Source organism: Oncorhynchus kisutch, linkage group LG23 (genome assembly GCF_002021735.2).
Source record: "Oncorhynchus kisutch isolate 150728-3 linkage group LG23, Okis_V2, whole genome shotgun sequence".
NCBI lineage: Eukaryota > Metazoa > Chordata > Actinopteri > Salmoniformes > Salmonidae > Oncorhynchus > Oncorhynchus kisutch.
In genome coordinates, this window is record NC_034196.2 from 1,334,155 (window position 1) to 1,357,868 (window position 23,714).

General features: G+C 42.8%; 1 long non-coding RNA gene across 1 annotated transcript; it reads left to right on the forward strand.

Moving 5' to 3' along the window:
* Positions 1 to 1,880: 1,880 nt before the first annotated feature.
* Positions 1,881 to 9,963, forward strand: LOC116356556 (uncharacterized). The gene is made up of 2 exons (XR_004204954.1): positions 1,881 to 2,178; positions 3,054 to 9,963. It is a non-coding gene; the product is annotated as an uncharacterized LOC116356556 (long non-coding RNA).
* The last annotated feature ends 13,751 nt before the right edge of the window (positions 9,964 to 23,714 follow it).

Sequence of the window (23,714 nt, forward strand, 5' to 3'; positions counted from 1 at the left end):
CGTACATATATCCATGGTGCCCCCTGACGTACATATATCCATGGTGACCCCTGACGTACATATATCCATGGTGACCCCTGACGTACATATATCCATGGTGCCCCTGACGTACATATATCCATGGTGACCCCTGACGTACATATATCCATGGTGCCCCCTGACGTACATATATCCATGGTGACCCCTGACGTACATATATCCATGGTGCCCCCTGACGTACATATATCCATGGTGCCCCCTGACGTACATATATCCATGGTGCCCCCTGACGTACATATATCCATGGTGCCCCCTGACGTACATATATCCATGGTGCCCCCTGACGTACATATATCCATGGTGCCCCCTGACGTACATATATCCATGGTGCCCCCTGACGTACATATATCCATGGTGCCCCCTGACGTACATATATCCATGGTGACCCCTGACGTACATATATCCATGGTGCCCCCTGACGTACATATATCCATGGTGACCCCTGACGTACATGTATCCATGGTGACCCCTGACGTACATATATCCATGGTGCCCCCTGACGTACATATATCCATGGTGACCCCTGACGTACATATATCCATGGTGCCCCCTGACGTACATATATCCATGGTGCCCCCTGACGTACATATATCCATGGTGACCCCTGACGTACATATATCCATGGTGACCCCTGACGTACATATATCCATGGTGCCCCCTGACGTACATATATCCATGGTGCCCCCTGACGTACATATATCCATGGTGACCCCTGACGTACATATATCCATGGTGACCCCTGACGTACATATATCCATGGTGCCCCCTGACGTACATATATCCATGGTGACCCCTGACGTACATATATCCATGGTGCCCCCTGACGTACATATATCCATGGTGCCCCCTGACGTACATATATCCATGGTGCCCCCTGACGTACATATATCCATGGTGCCCCCTGACGTACATATATCCATGGTGACCCCTGACGTACATATATCCATGGTGACCCCTGACGTACATATATCCATGGTGACCCCTGACGTACATGTATCCATGGTGACCCCTGACGTACATGATGTAGAACATCAAATACAGATGTAAATCTATCTAACCAAGAACATTTGCATTTTTTCCAAATTCCAGACTTTTCTTTGGGGCAAGCTTGATATTGGAGATGAGATATGTTAAATGGTATTGTTATTGTTCATAGTAATAGTAACAACATACTGTATGTCCAGACATTTTTGTGGGAATGTGAATATTGATTATTGACAGATCTTTTATGACAGTTTGGAAATATCAGCTCAAGGTAAGCTTTAGACATTCTTATCTCATCCAGCCCCTGTCCAACTCTTCAAAAGTCAAACAGTTGACAATGATGATGACAGCCAAGGGGACTTTTTTAAGACTTTAATGTGTACTCTATAACTAAGTATGTGCCGGTCTACTCCATTACACAGAGTACATCTGCCATTTAATATTGGGTGTCATGCTGTTGGCACGATGAACAGAGTAGCTCTTCAGGACCCCGTCACAGTCTTATTAGACCCTGGAAAAAAACAAAAGACGGTGGGCATAATGAAGGGGAAGTAAAGTTGCTATCTTACAGTTCTATCTTCATGAATACCTATAGCTACTGTACGTTACGGTAGCAAACAAGAGATTGAGTGTGTATGGCACAGCAAAGACTGAATAATAGCTGAAGAAACAAAGGTGGATGCATGTCTCTTTGCCAAACCAAGGTAGTACGTTAGTGCCCCCTCCTCCTCTAAGTCAGGGTCAATCGATACTACCCTGCAGCTTATCACTGAGGGGAATTAACTGTTTGTCCAAACAACCCCCCTCTGGCTACATAAAGGGAGGGAAAGGGACAGCACCATCCCAAAGGCTGACTGTCTCTCTGTCCACACACCTGCGTCCCTCCACATACCCCAGACCTACGTCAACACACCATGGACTGCTGCAAACCGGACTGCAGGGCTACCTGGTCTTTACTGAAGAGCGTGGAGCTGTGACACGGGACAGGGGAGAAGGAGTCAAGGGATGTGTCTGAAATGGCACCCTATGTGCATATAAGGAATAGGGTGCCAATTTGGACACAGGGAGAGCGAGCAACCCTGTCCTGGGGCCTACATAGTGGGAGTAGAATGGGGAGAGAGATGCCAAGGCGGTCAACCGACAAGTAGTCTCATGGTGAGTTACCGTAGGATCAAAATGAGCACATGTAATTTAACGGTAGTAAGAAACTAACACAAGTAGAGGGAATAGGTGTTCCCTCTCCTGAAGAAGCATAGTGAATGGACTGGTCAGAGTTTTACCCATGTCCATTGTGATCAGTGTGTCTGTCTGCTCCATCTGGTTAGCAGCAGGTTTATTATTAATTGACGTGAGCCTTAGTGCAGTTCGGTGAGTGGTCATAGCAGATCAGTGTGAGTTGAAATAGGCCTTTATACAGCAGACCTGTACATCCTAGGATACATGTATTTATTACATTTTTACATATGCTCTTATCCAGAGCGATTATGGTTAAGTGCCTTGCTCAAGGTCACATCAACAGATTTATCACTTAGACGGCTCAGGGATTCGAACCAGCAACCAGCCCAATGCTCTTAACCGCTTGGCTACCTGCCGTCATACTACAGTATAAAGCAAATGGTGATCATAACTACAAGGGTCATACTATATCCATGTCTGGTAGCATGCTTGTATTTATTGTGTTGTTCAGATTTTCATTTTAGTCATTTTAGCAGATACTCTTATCCAGGGTGGTTTAAGAACTTAAGTAGGTGTGAAAAGGTAAGCAAAAGGTGTTTGTTTACATGCAGCATTATTATTGGGCCAACATTGAGACAGATCTGCCATAAGACCAAACTGCATGTTGTGTGAAATGTTATGTGGCGGTCTCATTAGTCATCAGTCTAAGTTTTCATAGGTGGTAATTTCTACATTGAAACTCAGCACCAGGGACAAATCTATAATAGATGACTAATCTCTCTCTCTCTCTCTCTCTCTCTCTCTATCTCTCCCTACAACTTTCTATCTGACTTCACACTCGCTCTCTACCCCAGTTATCCTCCCCCCCCATCTCTCTCTCTCTCTCTTTCTCTCTCTCTCTCCCTACAACTTTCTATCTGACTTCACACTCGCTCTCTACCCCAGTTATCCTCCACCCCCCCCCCCCCCTCTCTCTCTCTCTCCCTACAACTTTCTATCTGACTTCACACTCGCTCTCTACCCCAGTTATCCTCCCCCCCCCCTCTCTCTCTCTCTCTCTCCCTACAACTTTCTATCTGACTTCACACTCGCTCTCTACCCCAGTTATCCTCCACCCCCCCTCTCTCTCTATCTCTCCCTACAACTTTCTATCTGACTTCACACTCGCTCTCTACCCCAGTTATCCTCCACCCCCCCCCCTCTCTCTCTCTATCTCTCCCTACAACTTTCTATCTGACTTCACCCTCTCTTTACCCCAGGTATCCTCCCACCCCCCTCTCTCTCCACATCACAGATATTCCCTCCCTCCATCCTTATCCTCTGAAGCTGTGGAGTGTGACAATGGTGTTTGTGTCCTCTGCAATCAAACGCCATTATCACACTAAATAGCTACGGTTAGAAGAGAACAACGTCACCGTGACCACATGGTCTAAATATGGCCAATCAGAAGAGGGGAGAATAAAAGCCACAAGTTGCAGTTCACATGGTCTGTGGTCACTCAAACAGAGATACTGATGGTGAAGTTTGGGCCATGGTTTTGCCTTATTCTCTCTTCACAGGCCTCACATGTTGTTGTAGCTGGTTTGGATCACATGCTGACTGAAATGTAAGTTATTCAAATAGAAGTGTGATACCTTGACAAAACATGAAGCTTCAGATGATTGCTGACCCATTTCCCTCTCTGCCTACATGTGAGGTGATAATGTGTTACTAAGGTAAAGATGTGATATTTTAGAAACCGAAATACATGAACCATTATGGGAGGTTATAGTGTAAATATGGCCAATCAGAAGAGGGGAGAATAAAAGCCACAAGTTGCAGCTCACTCATTTTGTGGAAAGCTCCAGCCAGTGCATGTGCGCACACACACACACACACACACACACACACACACACACACACACACACACACACACACACACACACACACACACACACACACACACACACACACACACACACACACACACACACACACACACACACACACACACACAGTATTTACTCCCTCTCTGCCACTTGAGCCAGGGTACACACACCCTCACCTTGAACTAGCAGGTTTATAACATAGAGGTCAATAATAGGGCCTTTATTCATTACAGAACTCACATTCACTTGAAAGAGCCGTGCCCCCAAAAATCATATCTAACTAATCTCAAACATCAATCACGGCTCCAAAGAAGTATTACTCTCTATTAGGAATAGGCAGTATCCGATTACATATAACCAACATCCCAAAGGTGATTTAAATCATTTGTTTGAAATTGTGTGAATGAATAACTCAGACATTTTATTTGTATTTATTATGGATCCCCATTAGCTGCTGCAAAATTAAGGCAGTTTATACAATTTTAAAAACATTACAATACATTCACAGACTGTGTGCCCTCAGGCCGCTCCTCCACCACTACCACGTACAGTGGGGCAAAAAAGTATTTAGTCAGCCACCAATTGTGCAAGTTCTCCCACTTAAAAAGATGAGAGAGGCCTGTATTTTTCATCATAGGTACACTTCAACTATGACAGACAAAATGAGAAAAAAAATCCAGAAAATCACATTGTAGGATTTTTTATGAATTTATTTGAAAATTATGGTGGAAAAAAAGCATGCTGCTCCACTCTGGCCCATGTTGACTCTAATGCTTCCATAGTTGTGTCAAGTTGGCTGGATGTCCTTTGGGTGGTGGACCATTCTTGATACACACTGGAAACTGCAGCGTTGCAATTCTTCACACTGAAACTGGTGCACCTGGAACCTACTACCATACCCTGTTTAAAGGCACTTAAATTGTGTGTATTGTCCATTCACTCTCTGAATGGCACACAAGCCATGTCTCAACTGTCTCAAGGCTTAGAAATCTTTCTTTAATCTGTCTCCTCCCCTTCATCTACACTGATTGAGGTGGATTTAACAGGTGACATCAATAAGGGATCATAGCTTGGATTCACCTGGTCAGTCTATCATGGAAAGAGCAGGTGTTCCTAATGTTTTGTACACTCAGTGTGTGTAAACCAGTGTAATGTGTCAGACCATAGGGTAGGCCTCCTGTTGACCAGTTACAGTATGGCAAAGTTAATGCTGGATAAATAGTATGGACTAGAATAGAGTAAAATAGAATTTAAAATACCATACAATACAATAAAATAGAATACATTTCAACACACATTAGAATGAAAGTCAACTGTATAGTTTGCACACTATTTAATAATTGCAGTTCTTCTGGATGTGAATAACACCAGCTGCTTCTATCAGGCGACATGCTGACTTCTGTCCTGGTGTTGTTATGAGTTAAGAGTCTCACAATGGGACTTCCCTGTTTAAATAAAGGTCAAAAAATAAATAAAGAGTTGGTTTCCAATAAAAGAAGTGGCCACAGTGGAGACCAGTAAGGAAAACACAGCAGACCTCAGAAAGAAAGAAAGAGAAGTAATTCATTTGGACACAATAATGAATGAATGACACAACGATTTGGTTACCATGTGGAAATGATTTAATAGAATCTGCATCGGCTACAGTGAATAGAAAAGATCAACAACATGTACAAAAACGTGGCCATGTTATTAAATTAAATTAGACTTCAGACTTGACTGAACAAATTCATATACTGTATTGACATATGGATCATTGCAGAGAGTAAAAGAGTATCAGTGTTGACAGATTAGTAGTCCAACCACCAGTCTTTTGAAGGTACATGACGATAACATTTGTTCTGATAAGGTTGAGTCCAGCCTGGGGCCATTGTACCATCTGAGGAAAGCCCTGCCAGGAAGTTGGTGAGCCGGCCTGGTGCTAAGCTCATCCTCTGTGGATGACATCACGTCAAGGGATAACGTATGTAGAACCATTATAAATTAGTTTTGGCCATAGGGTATGACAAAGTCAGGCTACAATTGAACTACTTTAGGTCACTATAAAAGCACTGTATTGTTAAAAGATGATGAGTTAGTGAGATCTGAGCAAATCAAATATCGTAAGTGCTGTTTCAGTCTAATGCATCCATTTCAAGATATTTTCTATCTAATCTTTTGTCTTTAATCTCTGTTCATAATGTCCTTTGAATATACAGTATTATAGAAACACAAATATGAGTTATTTTGAATATGAATAAGTAACAATATTGTGATGTTTGTCACTAAATGCTGGCATGAAGAGTTCTGTAGCTGCTATTCCTTCACAGTCTTTGAATAATGTTAAGATAATGATCACAGGCAAGACTGAGACCAACTCAAACATCATAATAGCTGTAATTTCAATGATTGCTGGTTGCGTATTCAGTATTTCAATAACCAAGAATAATGACAAGTTGATTGACTGATATTCAATTCCTCATTAGCTGACCAATTTGTGAGAAGGTGATGCTCCGGGAGTGAGAAAGCGGTCTATATTCGCTTTCTTGGCATGGGAAAACATATGTTTACATTGCAAAAGCAAGTGAAGTAGATAATAAACAAAAGTGAAACAAACAATAAAAATGTACAGTACACATTACACTCACAAAAGTTCCGAAAGAATGAAGACATTTCAAATGTCATATGTCTATATACAGTGTTGTAATGATGTGCAAATAGTTAAAGTACAAAGGGGAAAATAAATCATCATAAATATAGGTTGTATTTAAAATGGTGTTTGTTCTTTACTGGCTTGCCCTTTTTTTGTGGCAACAGGTAACAAATCTTGCATATTTCACCCAATAGATAAGGGAGTTGATCAAAATTGGATTTGTTTTCTAATTCTATGTTAGTCTGTGTAATCTGATGGAAATATGTGTCTCTATTTGGTCATACATTTGGCAGGAGGTTAGGAAGTGCCGTTAAATTTCCACCTCATTTTCTGGGCAAGGTGCAAATAGCCCGTCTTCTCCTGAGAGCCAGGTCTGCATTCGGCGGCCTTTCTCAATAGCAAGGCTATTGCCCACTGAGTCTGTACATAGTCAAAGATGTCCTTAATATTGGTCAGTTATTCTGCCACTGTGTTCTCTCGAATTAGGGCCAAATAGCATTCTATTTGCTCTGTTTTTTTGTAAATTCTTTCCAATGTGTCAAGTAATTATCTTTTAGTTTTCTTGTGATTTATGCTGGGTCTAATTGTGTTACTGTCCTGGGGCTCTTTGTGTTTGTGAACAAAGCCCCAGGACCAGCTTGCTTAGGGGTCTCTTCTCCGTGTTAATTTCTCTGTAGGTGATGGAAGGTTTATGGAAGGTTTAGGAATCACTTTATTTTAGGTGGTTGTAGAATTTATCAGCTCTTTTCTGTATTTAAACATTTGTGGGAATCGGCCTGATTCTGCTCTGGTGTTTTACATTGTACACTGAGGATATTTTTGCAGAATTCTGCAAGAAGAGTCTCAATTTGGTGTTTCTCCCATTTTGTGAATTCTTGGTTGGTGAGCAGACACAAGACCTCACAAACGTAAAGGGCAATGGGTTATATAACTGATTCATTTATTTTTAGCCAGATCCTAATTGGTATGTCTAATTTTATGTTCCTTTTGAAGGCATAGAAGGCCCTTCTCGCCTTGTCTCTCAGATCGTTCACAGCTTTGTGGAAGTTACCTGTGGCGCTGATGTTTATGCCGAAGTATGTATCGTTTTTGTGTGTTCAAGGGAAACGGTGTCGAGATGGAATTTGTATCTGTCTAGCATGGTCACTAGATGGCAGTGTTGGGTGAATTTAAAATCAACACACTTATCATTGCGATATCTTCACATGATATGACATAGAGGTCCTTGCAAAAGTATTCATCCCCCTTGGTGTTTTCCCTATTTTGGTGCATTACAACCTGTAATTTAAAGAGATTTTTATTTGGATTTCATGTAATGGACATGTACAAAATAGTCCAAATTGATGAAGTGAAATTCAAAATGGAAAAGTGGTACATGCATATGTATTCAACCCCTTTGCTATGAAGCCCCTAAATAAGATCTGGTGCAACCAATTACCTTCAAAAATCACATCGTTTTTTAAATAAAGTCCACATGTGCGCAATCTAAGTGTCACATGATCTGTCACATGATCTCAGTATATATACACCTATCCTGAAAGGACCCAGAGTCTGTAACACCACTAAGCAAGGGGCACCACCAAGCAAGCAGCACCATGAAGACCAAGGAGCTCTCCAAACAGTTCAGGGACAAAGTTGTGGAGAAGTACAGATCAGGGTTGGGTTATGAAGAAATATCTGAAACTTTGAACATCCCACGGAGCAACATTAAATCCATTATTAAAAAATGGAAAGAATATGGCACCACAACAAACTTGACAAAACTCACGGACCAGGCAAGGAGAGCATTAATCAAAGAGGAAACAAAGAGACCAAAGATAACCCTGAAGGAGCTGCAAAGCTCCACAGTGGAGATTGGAGTATCTGTCCATAGGACCACTTTAAGCCGTAAACTCCACAGAGCTGGGCTTTACAGAAAAGTGGCCAGAAAAAAGCCATTGCTTCAAGAAAGAAATAAGCAAACACGTGTAATGTTCTCCAAAAGGCATGTGGGAGACTCCCCAAACATATGGAAGAAGGTACTCTGGTCAGATGAGACTAAAATTGAGCTTTTTGGCTATCAAGGAAAATGTCTGCCGCAAACCCAACACCTCTCATCACCGGCTGGCACTGGGAAACTGGAATTGAAGCAATGATGGATGATGCTAAATACAGGGAAATTCTTGAGGGAAACCTGTTTCAGTCTTCAAGAGATTTGAGACTGGGACAGAGGTTCACCTTCCAGCAAGAAAATTACTCTAAGCATACTGCTAAAGCAACACTGGTTTAAGGGGAAACATTTAAATGTCTTGGAATGGCCTAGTCAATGCCCAGACCTCAATCCAACTGAGATTCTGTGGTATTACTTAAAGATTGCTATACACCAGCAGAACCCATCCAACTTGAAGGAGCTGGAGCAGTTTTGCCTTGAAGAATGGGCAAAAGCCCAGTAGCTAGATGTGCCAAGCTTATAGAGACATTTTTTGTTTTAACCTTTATTTAACTAGGAAAGTCAGCTAAGAACAAATTCTTATTTTCAATGATGGCCTAGGAACAGTGGATTAACTGCCTGTTCAGGGGCAGAACAACAGATTTTTGCCTTGCCAGCTAAGGGATTTTATCTTGCAACCTTCCGGTTACTAGTCCAATGCTCTAACCACTAGGCTGCCTGCCGCCGCAAGAGACTTGTAGCTGTAATTGCTGCAAAAGGTGGCTCTACAAAGTATTGACTTTGGGGGGGGTGAATAGTTACGCACTCTTAAGTTTTCAGTTTTTTTGTCTTATTTCTTGTTTGTTTCACAATAAAGCATATTTTGCATCTTCAGGGGGGTAGGCATGTTGTCTATATCAAATGATACAACCCCCCCCCAAAAAAACAATTTTAATTCCAGGTTGCAAGGTAACAAAATAGGAAAAATTCCAAGGGGGTGAATACTTTCGCAAGCCACTGTATATGACACCCAATCATCCTGTGGGGTATAGGCTAGAGATATTGGCGAATCCCATAGGATAGGACTTCACATTTTGAACAATAATGACAAAAAAAAACATAGACAGTGTAAATATAACACGCTTCATTCATCCTACTCTTTTGATACGAAATGTAAAATAGACCTTACCTGGTCACAATGGAGTTTTGACAGGAAATAAGGGTAATTTAAGGAGTGCCTTTTAGCAGCAACCTGTCAATTAAAAGCAATAATTGTGGTACGAGTGTCCATTATGAAACTTCTGTTGTCTTCCACAGCAATGAAAAGTGTGATATGAATAAAATGACAAAATGACATGTCTTTCCATTCACTGACCTGAAATGAAACCACACTTCCAAACATTGTTGAAATAATGACAATGATAACTACCTTGCCCATTAAATAATAATATTGATAAGTAAGAGTTTAATTAACCTTGAATGAGAAATGTTAAATATGAATATTGCTTGAATATCTTCACAGCTTTTTTACTCAGTACTCAGACCCAATGACTTTTTTCACATTCTGTTACTTTAGAGCCTTATTCTAAATGGAAAAAAAACATTATTATATACATATTTTTTAAACATCTACACAAAATACCCCATAATGTCAAAGCAAAAAACAGGTGTTTAGAAATGTTTATTTATTAAAAATAAAAATGTATATATCACATTTTCATAAGCATTCAAACCCTTTACTGAGTACTTAGTTGAAGCACTTTTGGCAGTGATTACAGCATCGAGTCTTCTTGGGTGTGACGCTACAATCTTGGCACAACTGTATTTGGGGAGCTTCTCCCATTCTTCTCTGCAGATCCTCTCCAGAAATGTTCAGGTCTCTCCGGAGATGTTCAATTCCGGGCTCTGGCTGGGCCACTCAAGGACACTAAGAGACGTGCCCTGAATCCACTCCTGCATTGTCTTGGCTGTGTGCTTAGGGTTGTACTCATGTTGGATGGTAAAACCTTCGCCCCAGTCTGAGGTCCTGAGCATTCTGGAGTAGGTTTTCATCAAGGATCTCTCTGTGCTTTGCTCCGTTCATGTTTGCCTCGATCCTGACTAGTCTCCCAGTCCCTGCCGTTGAAAAACATCCCCAAAGCATGATGCTGCCACCATAATGCTTCACCGTAGGGAGGGTGCCAGGTTTCCTCCAGACGTGACACTTAGCATTCAGGCCGAAGAGTTAAATCTTGGTTTCATCAGACCAGCGAATCTTGTTTCTCATGTCCAATCAATTGAATTTGCCACAGGTGGATTCCAATCAAGTTGTAGAAACATCTCCAGGATGATCAATGGGAACAGGATGCACCTGAGATCAATTTCGTGTCTCACAGCAAAGGGTTTTGTTTATAATAAATTCTAAAAACCTGTTTTCATTTTGTCATCAAATAAAATCAGATTTGATTCATTTAGAGGATGTTATTGCAGGTGTAGTGAAATAATTGTGTTTCTAGCTCCAGTAATACCTAACAAGTAATATCTAACAATTTCACAACAATACACACACATTTAAAGTAAAGGAATGGAATTAAGAGTACATAAATATTTAGGCGAGCAACGCCAGAGCGGCATCGACCAAGATACAGTAGAACAGGATAGAATACAGTATATAAAAATGAGATGACTAATGCAAAATATGTAAACATTATTAATGTGAGTTGTGTTCCATTACATTATTACATTGGCCAATGATGATTTCAAGTCTGTATATAGGGCAGCAGCCTCTAATGTCCTAGTGATCGCTATTTAACAGTCTAATGGCCTTGAGATAGAAGCTGTTTTTTAGTCTCTCGGTCCCAGCTTTGTTGCACCTGTACTGACCTTGCCTTCTGGATGACAGCAGGGTGAACCGCCAGTGGCTCGAGTGGTTGTTGTCCTTGATGATCTTTTTGGCCTTCCTGTGACATTGGGTGCTGTAGATGTCCTGGAGGGCAGGTAGTTTTCCCCCGGTGATGCGCCCGACAGGATGCTCTCAATTGTGCATCTGTAAAGAATTGTTGAGGGTTTTAGGTGCCAAGCCAAATTTCTTCAGCCTCCTGAGGTTGAAGAGGCACTGTTGTGCCTTCTTCACCACACTGTCTGTGTGGTTGGACCATTTCAGTTTGTCAGTGATGTGTGCGCAGAAAAACTTGAAGCTTTCCACCTTCTCCACTGTGGCCCCGTCAATGTTGTTTGCGGGGTGCTCCCTCTTTCCTGAAACACACGATCTGCTCCTTTGTTTTGTTATTTTCCTGGCACCACACTCCCGGGGCCCTCACCTCTTCCCTGTAGGCTCTCTCCTCATTGTTGGTCATCAGGCCTACTACTGTTGTGTTGTCTGCAAAGATGATTGAGCTGGAGGCGTACGTGGCCACGCAGTCATGGATGAACAGGGAGTACAGGAGGGGGCTAAGCTTGCATCCTTGTGGGGCCCCAGTGTTGAGGATCACTGAAGTGGCGGTGTTGTTTCCTACCTTCACCACCTGGAGGTGGCTCATCAGGAAGTTCAGGACCCAGATGCACAGGGCGGAGTTCAGACACAAGGCCTCAAGCTTATTGATAAGCTTGGAGGGTACTACGGTGTTGAATGCTGAGCTATAGTCAATGAACAGCATTCTTACATAGGTATTCCTCTTGTCTAGATGGGATAGGGCTGTGTGCAGTGCAATGGCGATTGCATCATTTGTGGATCTATTGGGGCAGTAAGCAAATTGACGTGGGTCTAGGGTGTCAGGTAAGGTAGAGAGGATATGATCCTTGAATAGTCTCTGAAAGCACATCATGATGTCAGAAGTGAGTGCTACGGGGCGATAGTAATTTAGTTCAGTTACCTTTGCTTTCTTGGGTACAGGAACAATGGTGGACATCTTGAAGCAAGTGGGGACAGCAGACTGGGATAGGGAGAGATTGAATATGTTCATAAACACTTCAGCCAGCTGGTCTGTGTATGCTCTGAGGACGCGGCTTGGGATGCGGCTTGGGATAGTGCCCCCTACCCTCACTAGGGTAGGGGGCACTATTTTCACCTCCGGATGAAAAGCGTACCAAAAGTAAACTGCCTGCTATTCAGAAGCTAGGATTTGCAGGATATGCTTAGAAGCTAGGATATGCATATTCGTAGATTTGGATAGAAAACACTTCAAAGACTCTAAAACTGTTAAAATAATGTCTGTGGGTATAACAGAACTGAAATGGCAGGCGAAAACCTGAAGAAAATCCATCCAGGAAGTGCCATTATTTTGAAATGGCTGTTTTTCCAATGAAAGCCTATCAACCATTTAAAGGGATAGGACCCAGATTCCATTATCTATTGCTTCCACTAGTTGTGAACAGTCTTTAGACATTGTTCCAGGCTTTTATTCTGAAAAATGAGGGAGAATGACAACTTTGAGTCAGTGGATAGTGGGATGTCCCCAGAGCTGTTTCCTGCGCACAACCGAGAGTGCGCCTTTCTTGTTTTTTTTTACATTGACTACGCTATTGTCCGGTTGAAATATTATCGATTATTTAGGCTAAATACAACATGCGGATTGATTATAAACATCGTTTGACATGTTTCTACAAACTTTACGGATACTATTTGGAATTTTGGACTGCCTCTTGTGACCGCATTTGAGCCATTGGATTACTGAATAAAACGTGCCAACAAAATGGAGGTTTTTGGATATAAAGAGGGACTTTATCGAACAATACAAACATTTGTGTAACTGGGAGTCTTGGGAGTGCAACCATACGAAGATCAAAGGTAATTCCCGAAGAGTTTGATGAATGGTGAATGTTTTTATTTAAAGCTATTAATTTATTCATTGTCAAATCAAATCAAATCAAATCAAATTTATTTATATAGCCCTTCGTACATCAGCTGATATCTCAAAGTGCTGTACAGAAACCCAGCCTAAAACCCCAAACAGCAAGCAATGCAGGTGGAGAAGCACGGTGGCTAGGAAAAACTCCCTAGAAAGGCCAATACCTAGGAAGAAACCTAGAGAGGAACCAGGCTATGTGGGGTGGCCAGTCCTCTTCTGGCTGTGCCGGGTGGAGATTATAACAGAACATGGTCAAGATGTTCAATGTTCATAAATGACCAGCATGGTCGAATAATAATAAGGCAGAACAGTTGAAACTAGAGCAGCAGCACAGTCAGGTGGAAGTTGAAACTGGAGCAGCAGCATGGCCAGGTAGACTGGGGACAGCAAGGAGTCATCATGTCAGGTAGTCCTGGGGCATGGTCCTAGGGCTCAGGTCAGTTGAAACTGGAACAGCAGCATGGCCAGGTGGACTGGGGACAGCAAGGAGTCATCATGTCAGGTAGTCCTGGGGCATGGTCCTAGGGCTCAGGTCCTCCGAGAGAGAGAAAGAAAGAGAGAAGGAGAGAATTAGAGAACGCACACTTAGATTCACACAGGACACCGAATAGGACAGGAGAAGTACTCCAGATATAACAAACTGACCCCAGCCCCCCGACACATAAACTACTGCAGCATAAATACTGGAGGCTGAGACAGGAGGGGTCAGGAGACACTGTGGCCCCATCCGAGGACACCCCCGGACAGGGCCAAACAGGAAGGATATAACCCCACCCACTTTGCCAAAGCACAGCCCCCACACCACTAGAGGGATATCTTCAACCACCAACTTACCATCCTGAGACAAGGCTGAGTATAGCCCACAAAGATCTCCGCCACGGCACAACCCAAGGGGGGGGGGGGGGGGGCGCCAACCCAGACAGGATGACCACAACAGTGAATCAACCCACTCAGGTGACGCACCCCCTCCAGGGACAGCATGAGAGAGCCCCAGCAAGCCAGTGACTCAGCCCCTGTAATAGGGTTAGAGGCAGAGAATCCCAGTGGAAAGAGGGGAACCGGCCAGGCAGAGACAGCAAGGGCGGTTCGTTGCTCCAGAGCCTTTCCGTTCACCTTCCCACTCCTGGGCCAGACTACACTCAATCATATGACCCACTGAAGAGATGAGTCTTCAGTAAAGACTTAAAGGTTGAGACCGAGTTTGCGTCTCTGACATGGGTAGGCAGACCGTTCCATAAAAATGGAGCTCTATAGGAGAAAGCCCTGCCTCCAGCTGTTTGCTTAGAAATTCTAGGGACAATTAGGAGGCCTGCGTCTTGTGACCGTAGCGTACGTATAGGTATGTACGGCAGGACCAAATCAGAGAGATATGTAGGAGCAAGCCCATGTAATGCTTTGTAGGTTAGCAGTAAAACCTTGAAATCAGCCCTTGCTTTGACAGGAAGCCAGTGTAGAGAGGCTAGCACTGGAGTAATATGATCAAATTTTTTGGTTCTAGTCAGGATTCTAGCAGCCGTATTTAGCACTAACTGAAGTTTATTTAGTGCTTTATCCGGGTAGCCGGAAAATAGAGCATTGCAGTAGTCTAACCTAGAAGTGACAAAAGCATGGATTAATTTTTCTGCATCATTTTTGGACAGAAAGTTTCTGATTTTTGCAATGTTACGTAGATGGAAAAAAGCTGTCCTCGAAATGGTCTTGATATGTTCTTCAAAAGAGAGATCAGGGTCCAGAGTAACGCCGAGGTCCTTCACAGTTTTATTTGAGACGACTGTACAACCATTAAGATTAATTGTCAGATTCAACAGAAGATCTCTTTGTTTCTTGGGACCTAGAACAAGCATCTCTGTTTTGTCCGAGTTTAATAGTAGAAAGTTTGCAGCCATCCACTTCCTTATGTCTGAAACACATGCTTCTAGCGAGGGCAATTTTGGGGCTTCACCATGTTTCATTGAAATGTACAGCTGTGTGTCATCCGCATAGCAGTGAAAGTTTACATTATGTTTTCGAATAACATCCCCAAGAGGTAAAATATATAGTGAAAACAATAGTGGTCCTAAAACGGAACCTTGAGGAACACCGAAATTTACAGTTGATTTGTCAGAGGACAAACCATTCACAGAGACAAACTGATATCTTTCCGACAGATAAGATCTAAACCAGGCCAGAACATGTCCGTGTAGACCAATTTGGGTTTCCAATCTCTCCAAAAGAATGTGGTGATCGATGGTATCAAAAGCAGCACTAAGGTCTAGGAGCACGAGGACAGATGCAGAGCCTCGGTCCGATGCCATTAAAATGTCATTTACCACCTTCACAAGTGCCGTCTCAGTGCTATGATGGGGTCTAAAACCAGACTGAAGCATTTCGTATACATTGTTTGTCTTCAGGAAGGCAGTGAGTTGCTGCGCAACAGCCTTCTCTAAAATTTTTGAGAGGAATGGAAGATTCGATATAGGCCGATAGTTTTTTATATTTTCTGGGTCAAGGTTTGGCTTTTTCAAGAGAGGCTTTATTACTGCCACTTTTAGTGAGTTTGGTACACATCCAGTGGATAGAGAGCCGTTTATTATGTTCAACATAGGAGGGCCAAGCACAGGAAGCAGCTCTTTCAGTAGTTTAGTTGGAATAGGGTCCAGTATGCAGCTTGAAGGTTTAGAGGCCATGATTATTTTCATCATTGTGTCAAGAGATATAGTACTAAAACACTTGAGCGTCTCTCTTGATCCTAGGTCCTGGCAGAGTTGTGCAGACTCAGGACAACTGAGGTTTGGAGGAATACGCAGGTTTAAAGAGGAGTCCGTAATTTGCTTTCTAATAATCATAATCTTTTCCTCAAAGAAGTTCATGAATTTATCACTGCTAAAGTGAAAGTCATCCTCTCTTGGGGAATGCTGCTTTTTAGTTAGCTTTGCGACAGTATTAAAAAGGAATTTCGGATTATTCTTATTTTCCTCAATTAAGTTAGAAAAATAGGATGATCGAGCAGCAGTAAGGGCTCTACGGTACTGCACGGTACCGTCCTTCCAAGCTAGTCGGAAGACTTCCAGTTTGGTGTGGCGCCATTTCCGTTCCAATTTTCTGGAAGCTTGCTTCAGAGCTCGGGTATTTTCTGTGTACCAGGGAGCTAGTTTCTTATGAGACATTTTTTTTGTTTTTAGGGGTGCAACTGCATCTAGGGTATTGCGCAAGGTTAGATTGAGATCCTCAGTTAGGTGGTTAACTGATTTTTGTCCTCTGGCGTCCTTGGGTAGGCAGAGGGAGTCTGGAAGGGCATCAAGGAATCTTTGTGTTGTCTGTGAATTTATAGCACGACTTTTGATGTTCCTTGGTTGGGGTCTAAGCAGATTATTTGTTGCAATTGCAAACGTAATAAAATGGTGGTCCGATAGTCCAGGATTATGAGGAAAAACATTAAGATCCACCACATTTATTCCATGGGACAAAACTAGGTCCAGCGTATGACTGTGACAGTGAGTGGGTCCAGAGACATGTTGGACAAAACCCACTGAGTCGATGATGGCTCTGAAAGCCTTTTGGAGTGGGTCTGTGGACTTTTCCATGTGAATATTAAAGTCACCAAAGATTAGAATATTATCTGCTATGACTACAAGGTCCGATAGGAATTCAGGGAACTCAGTGAGAAACGCTGTATATGGCCCAGGAGGCCTGTAAACAGTAGCTATAAAAAGTGATTGAGTAGGCTGCATAGATTTCATGACTAGAAGCTCAAAAGACGAAAATGTCATTTTTTTTTGTGTAAATTGAAATTTGCTATCGTAAATGTTAGCAACACCTCCGCCTTTGCGGGATGCACGGGGGATATGGTCACTAGTGTAGCCAGGAGGTGAGGCCTCATTTAAAACAGTAAATTCATCAGGCTTAAGCCATGTTTCAGTCAGGCCAATCACATCAAGATTATGATCAGTGATTAGTTCATTGACTATAATTGCCTTTGAAGTAAGGGATCTAACATTAAGTAGCCCTATTTTGAGATGTGAGGTATCATGATCTCTTTCAGTAATGACAGGAATGGAGGTGGTCTTTATCCTAGTGAGATTGCTAAGGCGAACACCGCCATGTTTAGTTTTGCCCAACCTAGGTCGAGGCACAGACACGGTCTCAATGGTGATAGCTGAGCTGACTACACTGACTGTGCTAATGGCAGACTCCACTATGCTGGCAGGCTGGCTAACAGCCTGCTGCCTGGCCTGCACCCTATTTCATTGTGGAGCTAGAGGAGTTAGAGCCCTGTCTATGTTGGTAGATAAGATGAGAGCACCCCTCCAGCTAGGATGGAGTCCGTCACTCCTCAGCAGGTCAGGCTTGGTCCTGTTTGTGGGTGAGTCCCAGAAAGAGGGCCAATTATCTACAAATTCTAACTTTTGGGAGGGGCAGAAAACAGTTTTCAACCAGCGATTGAGTTGTGAGACTCTGCTGTAGAGCTCATCACTCCCCCTAACTGGGAGGGGGCCAGAGACAATTACTCGATGCCGACACATCTTTCTAGCTGATATGCACGCAGAAGCTATGTTGCGCTTAGTGATTTCTGACTGTTTCATCCTAACATCGTTGGTGCCGACGTGGATAACAATATCTCTATACTCTCTACACTCGCCAGTTTTAGCTTTAGCCAGCACCATCTTCAGATTAGCCTTAACGTCGGTAGCCCTGCCCCCGGGTAAACAGTGTATGATCGCTGGATGATTCGCTTTAAGTCTAATACTGCGGGTAATGGAGTCGCCAATGACTAGAGTTTTCAATTTGTCAGAGCTAATGGTGGGAAGCTTCGGCGTCTCAGACCCCGTAACGGGAGGAGTAGAGACCAGAGAAGAATCGGCCTCTGACTCCGACCCGCTGCTTAATGGGGAAAACCGGTTGAAAGTTTCTGTCGGCTGAATGAGCGACACCGGTTGAGCGTTCCTACAGCATTTCCTTCCAGAAACCGTGAGAAAGTTGTCCGGCTGCGGGGACTGTGCCAGGGGATTTACACTACTATCTGTACTTACTGGTGCCACAGACGCTATTTCATCCTTTCCTACACTGAAATTACCCTTGCCTAACGATTGCGTCTGAAGCTGGGCTTGCAGCACAGCTATCCTCGCCGTAAGCCGAGTACAGCGGCTGCAATTAGAAGTCATCATGTTAATGTTACTACTTAGCTTCGGCTGTTGGAGGTCCTGACGAATCGTGTCCAGATAAAGCGTCCGGAGTGAAAAAGTTGAGGAAAAAATAAATAAATATATGAACGGTAATTAAAAAGTGAAAACCGTAAAGTTGTCAGGTAGCAAAACAGGTTAGCAACAAAACGCACAGCAACTCGAAAACAAGCCTGCAAGTTGTGACCGGAAATGACGTCGGGAAGAAAAAAGACCACACCTTCACCTGTACACTGGATTGGGCTCAGTCAGTCAGTCCGTTTGTCAATCCGTTCGTACGTTTAGTCACACACGATATCTCGGACACCACTGGCCTGATTGACGAAACTTGGTGAATGAGGCATCTTGCCATAGAGATCCGGCATTTACAAAATTACACTGATTGGCCCAAGGTGGGAGCTATTGTAATGAACTGAAATGTGTGAGTTACACCAGAGAGGAAAAGGCGAAGCAAGAGGGATAACTGGGCCCCCCAAAAAAGGTCAATATGTATGGAGGTCAATGAGTGTGGAATTAGGTTATCAAAAATGTAATGATTTATTTGCTACGTATGGCTTATCACATTTTTTAATTTATTTTTCACTTCTATTTAACCAGGTAGGCAAGTTCTCATTTACAACTGCGACCTGGCCAAGATAAAGCAAAGCAGTTCGACACATATAACAACACAGAGTTACACATGGAGTAAAACAAACATACAGTCATTAATACAGTAGAAAAATAAGTCTATATACAATGTGAGCAAATGAGGTGAGATAAGGGAGGTAGGGCAATAAAAAAGGCCATAGTGGCGAAGTAAATACAACATAGCAAGTAAAACACTGGAATGGTAGATTTGACAGTAGATGAGTGTGCAAAGTAGAAATAGTGGGGTGCAAAGGAGCAAAATAAATAAATAAATACAGTAGGGGAAGAGGTAGTTGTTTGGGCTATTTATAGATGGGCTGTGTACAGGTGCAGTAATCTGTGAGCTGCTCTGACAGCTGGTGCTTAAAGCTAGTGAGGGAGATATGCATTTCCAGTTTCAGAGATTTTTGTAGTTCGTTCCAGTCATTGGCAGCAGAGAACTGGAAGGAGAGGCGGCCAAAGGAGGAATTGGCTTTGGGGGTGACAAGTGAGATATACCTGCTGGAACGCGTGCTACGGGTGGGTGCAGCTACATTTGCAATTACAACTGTGCATTTACAGTTGCCTTGTTTTCTACTGTTAAGTCCTTTTTATAAACCCAAAGGCGATTTCTCTTTTCTCATTGAAAAGTGTTTGTTTGTAATAAACATATATTTTTTTATACATGTACTGGTGTTTTTTTTTTCTTCACATTTCAACATAAAAAAATGGACTCTATCCTGTTGCATGGTAACAAGATAACTTGAAAGAAAAGAGAAACCCACACACTGCTCTTGCTAGTTTAACTTTTTTATTGTCGGCCTCTTCCTTCGTCAGAGACAATTTTTGGTATAATAATAATAATTGATTACATTTCTACATCGTTTTCCATAACTCATATCTCAAAGAGCATCAATGGCAAAAAACAAACAAGAAACACATTATCATGAGTAGCCTCGCTCTGGTTGGCTCAGTCAACCAATAGAGGCCAAGTCTTTGAGTGCATGAATCCTCCAAAGATGGAGAGGGGCAGTTCATGGCTTGATCAGAGGAAGGTGGTCTGGGAGATTGGTGAAGATGGAGTCTGGTGATGATCTTGTAGAGGGCTACTCTGGGGACCAGCCTGAGTCATATAGCCATTGGACTTCTACTTCACAATGTATGGGTGATGCCTCAGCAGCTCTGGCCACCAGAAAGTTCACCACACCTAGTTCAGAGTAGTAGCCAGTTGTACTCATTAAGAGCCCTCTGCCTCAGCACTGCATTCCTGTACTGCTTCTCCCAAATTATATCAAGCTTCAGGTGACTCTTCAATTGATACATGTGTAGGTACCCTCAAGTTTACTCCAAATTTGTAGTTACAAATTATAGCTCCTTAGCTAACGTCTATACAACAGCAGGGTATGGTCAACAGTGTCGAAGGCCTTTGATAAGTCAATAAAAAGTGAGCATGTCCTGAGCATCTAGAATATCACCTACAACCTTACTTATAGCAGTAATTGTACTATGCTTGGCTCTAAAACCTGGCTGGAATTGAGATAAAACTGAGTTATTATAAAGAAAAAGTCCTTCAACAGTGAGTTCACCAGGAGACAGCTTAGATATGGGACGATAGTTATCCAACTGGGACGGATCTCCACCTTTATACAGGCGTGACATAGGTTGCTTTTGGAATGGTATTACTCCCCAATGAAATATTAACATATGAGTGAGAGAGGCAGCAATGATATCTGCTTTCTAATAGCAATATATTTGAGTTCCTTTATAACTTCTCAAAGCTCAATCTCGGGAAAATGAAATAAATTAACCGTAGGCCGGCATATGGCAGTTTCATTCACAGCCTCATTTGAGATGTTAGGATGGAGTTCATTATCAAATAAATGCCCAGCTTTAGCAAAATGCTCATTAAACATGTCAAGCAGTTTATTCTTGTCAGTCACATCCATTGAATTTGAGGTCAATTTCAGCAGAAGACCAGAGGAGTTTGTGTTAGCATTCATGGATTTAATGGTTTTCCATCATTTCTTCGGGTTATTGAGGTTTGTCTTGGTAGATTCATAATAGAAGCTAGATTTTCATTTCCATATTAACAAGGTTATTTATTAATCAGTGCCCTAACTGCCATTCAGTCTGGGATTGACCCTTTCTGGCTTTGGCACATTGTGTATTTCGTTTATGGATCAAATCTGATAATTCCCCTGTAAACCAGGGATCGTCTCTACCTCTTACCCGGTACTTTTTAAGAGGGGCGAGATTATCACAGATAGCAGAAAACATAGATATATGGAATAATTATAATTAATTAATAATTATTCGAAATATGGAATAAGTGCAATCCTATCCCAGTTGCATGCATACCATTTTGTTTGACAATTAACCGAGAGAGCACTATGGGGATTTTGGTGTCTCTAATGCAAGCAACTGCAATAAATGATCCCATAGATCATTTAATAAATCATCAACGGCCGATTATTTATGCAGATTGTTTGTTCATCAATAAGTGTTGACTAAGAGATGTCTTTGGGATTGAGTCTTGTAACCACATTTATAATTTGAGGATAATTGAATGTATTGCACAATCCTCTTATGGCCTCAGAGTTTGGAGATAACCAATCCCTGTTTAAATCGCCCAGAAGGACCATTTCATTTTCCCCCCAACCATGCATCAGTTCAGCCAGAGAATCCAGAGATGTGAAGCCGTAACTGATGTTGCGTTCAAGACAACTGGGAACTCAGGAAACAACGTGCTCCGACTAGGAAAAGTAGTTTTAAACAGTAATCCAACTCTGAATTACAAGTCAGAAACTCAGTCATCATCCTAGAGCTCAGACTTCTCTTGTGACTAGGGTGGGCATTCTAGTTTCTTTATTTCTGTTTTGTTTGGTGTTTGGATTAAATAAAGTATCATGAACACATACCACGCTGCACCTTGGTCCACTTCTTCCGCCGAGTGTTACAGAACATCCCACCACCAAAGGACCAAGCAGCGTGGAGAAGGGGACTCCTGGACATGGGAGGACATGGGATGGTAAGAGACCCTGGAGGCAGGCTGGGGAATATCGCCGTCCAAAGGAGGAGATAAAGGCAGCGAAGGAGGAGCGGCTGCGATATGAGGAGGCAAGTCATTGAAGCAGGCACAAGAGGCAGACCCAATTTTTTTAGGGGAAGGGCACACAGGGAGATTGGCTGAGTCAGGTTATAGACCTGAGCCAACTCCCCGTGCTTACCGTGGGGAGCGAGGGACCGGGCAGGCACCGTGTTATGCGGTAAAGCATTAGTCGTCGCCGGTGCGCCGTTTCGGCCCAGGGGATACTGCGGCTCTGCGCACTGTGTCTCCGGTGCGCCGTGACTGCTCAGTGCATCCTATGCCTGCGCTCCACCTGTGCCGGGCTAAAGTGGGCATTCAGCCAAGAGGAGAGGTGCAAGTGTTAAGCACCAGATCTCCAGTGCTCCCCCACAGCCCGGTTCGACCTGTGCCTGCCAGAGTCCGCACCTTTGAGGGGGGGTACTGTCACACCCTGGCCATAGAGAGGCAAGGGTGACAAGGGTGGGCATTCTAGTTTCTTTATTTCTATGTTTTGCGTTTCTATGTTTTGGCCAGGTATGGTTCTCAATCAGGGAAAGCTGTCTATCGTTGTCTCTGATTGGGAATCATACTTAGGCAGCCTGTTTTGCCACCTTAGGTTGTGGGATGTTTTTTTTTGTTAGCTCTGTGCAGCCTACAGAACGTGACGTTCGTTGTTCTTTTGTTGTTTTGTTTGGTGTTCGGATTATATAAAGTATCATGAACACTAACCACGCTGCACCTTGGTCCACTTCTTCCGACGAGCGTTACATCTCTGACCTGAAGATCACCGACTTCAGTCTGAGCTCGTCTTGTTTTCGAGTTCCCAGTTGTCTTGATCACACCAAAAATAATATGTTTTAAACGTGGTATACTGCATACTTTTTACTAAACAGTATGTGCAAAATTATACATAGTATGATTAGCACACAGTATGCAGTTTAAGTAAGTAGTAGGTAAGCCATGATTGTAGACACGGCCAGACATGGTGGCGTAGCAGGAAGATCGGAATGCTGTGAACCAAAGGCTTGTGGTTTCAAATCCCAGCGGAGGACATGTTGTTATGTCAAATATGTAAGTTGAAAGCATTGTATGGTCAAAGCATTGTGGAGTGTGTCCCCCTAAACTTGCCAAAAAAAGAGCTGTGAATGGATCAGTGGTTCATTAATCAGTGTTGATGGGCTCTGCCACAGTAACAATGGGTGTAAAGATACCACTTTCAAAAAATAATGTTACTTTGGGATCATTAGGCAACGTCCTGATGAATGATACACAGGAATGTTCTTGCCACGTTTCCGTAAAACGTGTCTAGACCATTACTATCTTATATTCTGAGAACATGGCAACCATGTTCTGTGTATGTTTGGTGGGACACTGATGGAATATTCTCCTAACCCTCAGAAAACTGGACACATGAACGTTCATGCATCGTTCTCATGAAATGTATCTA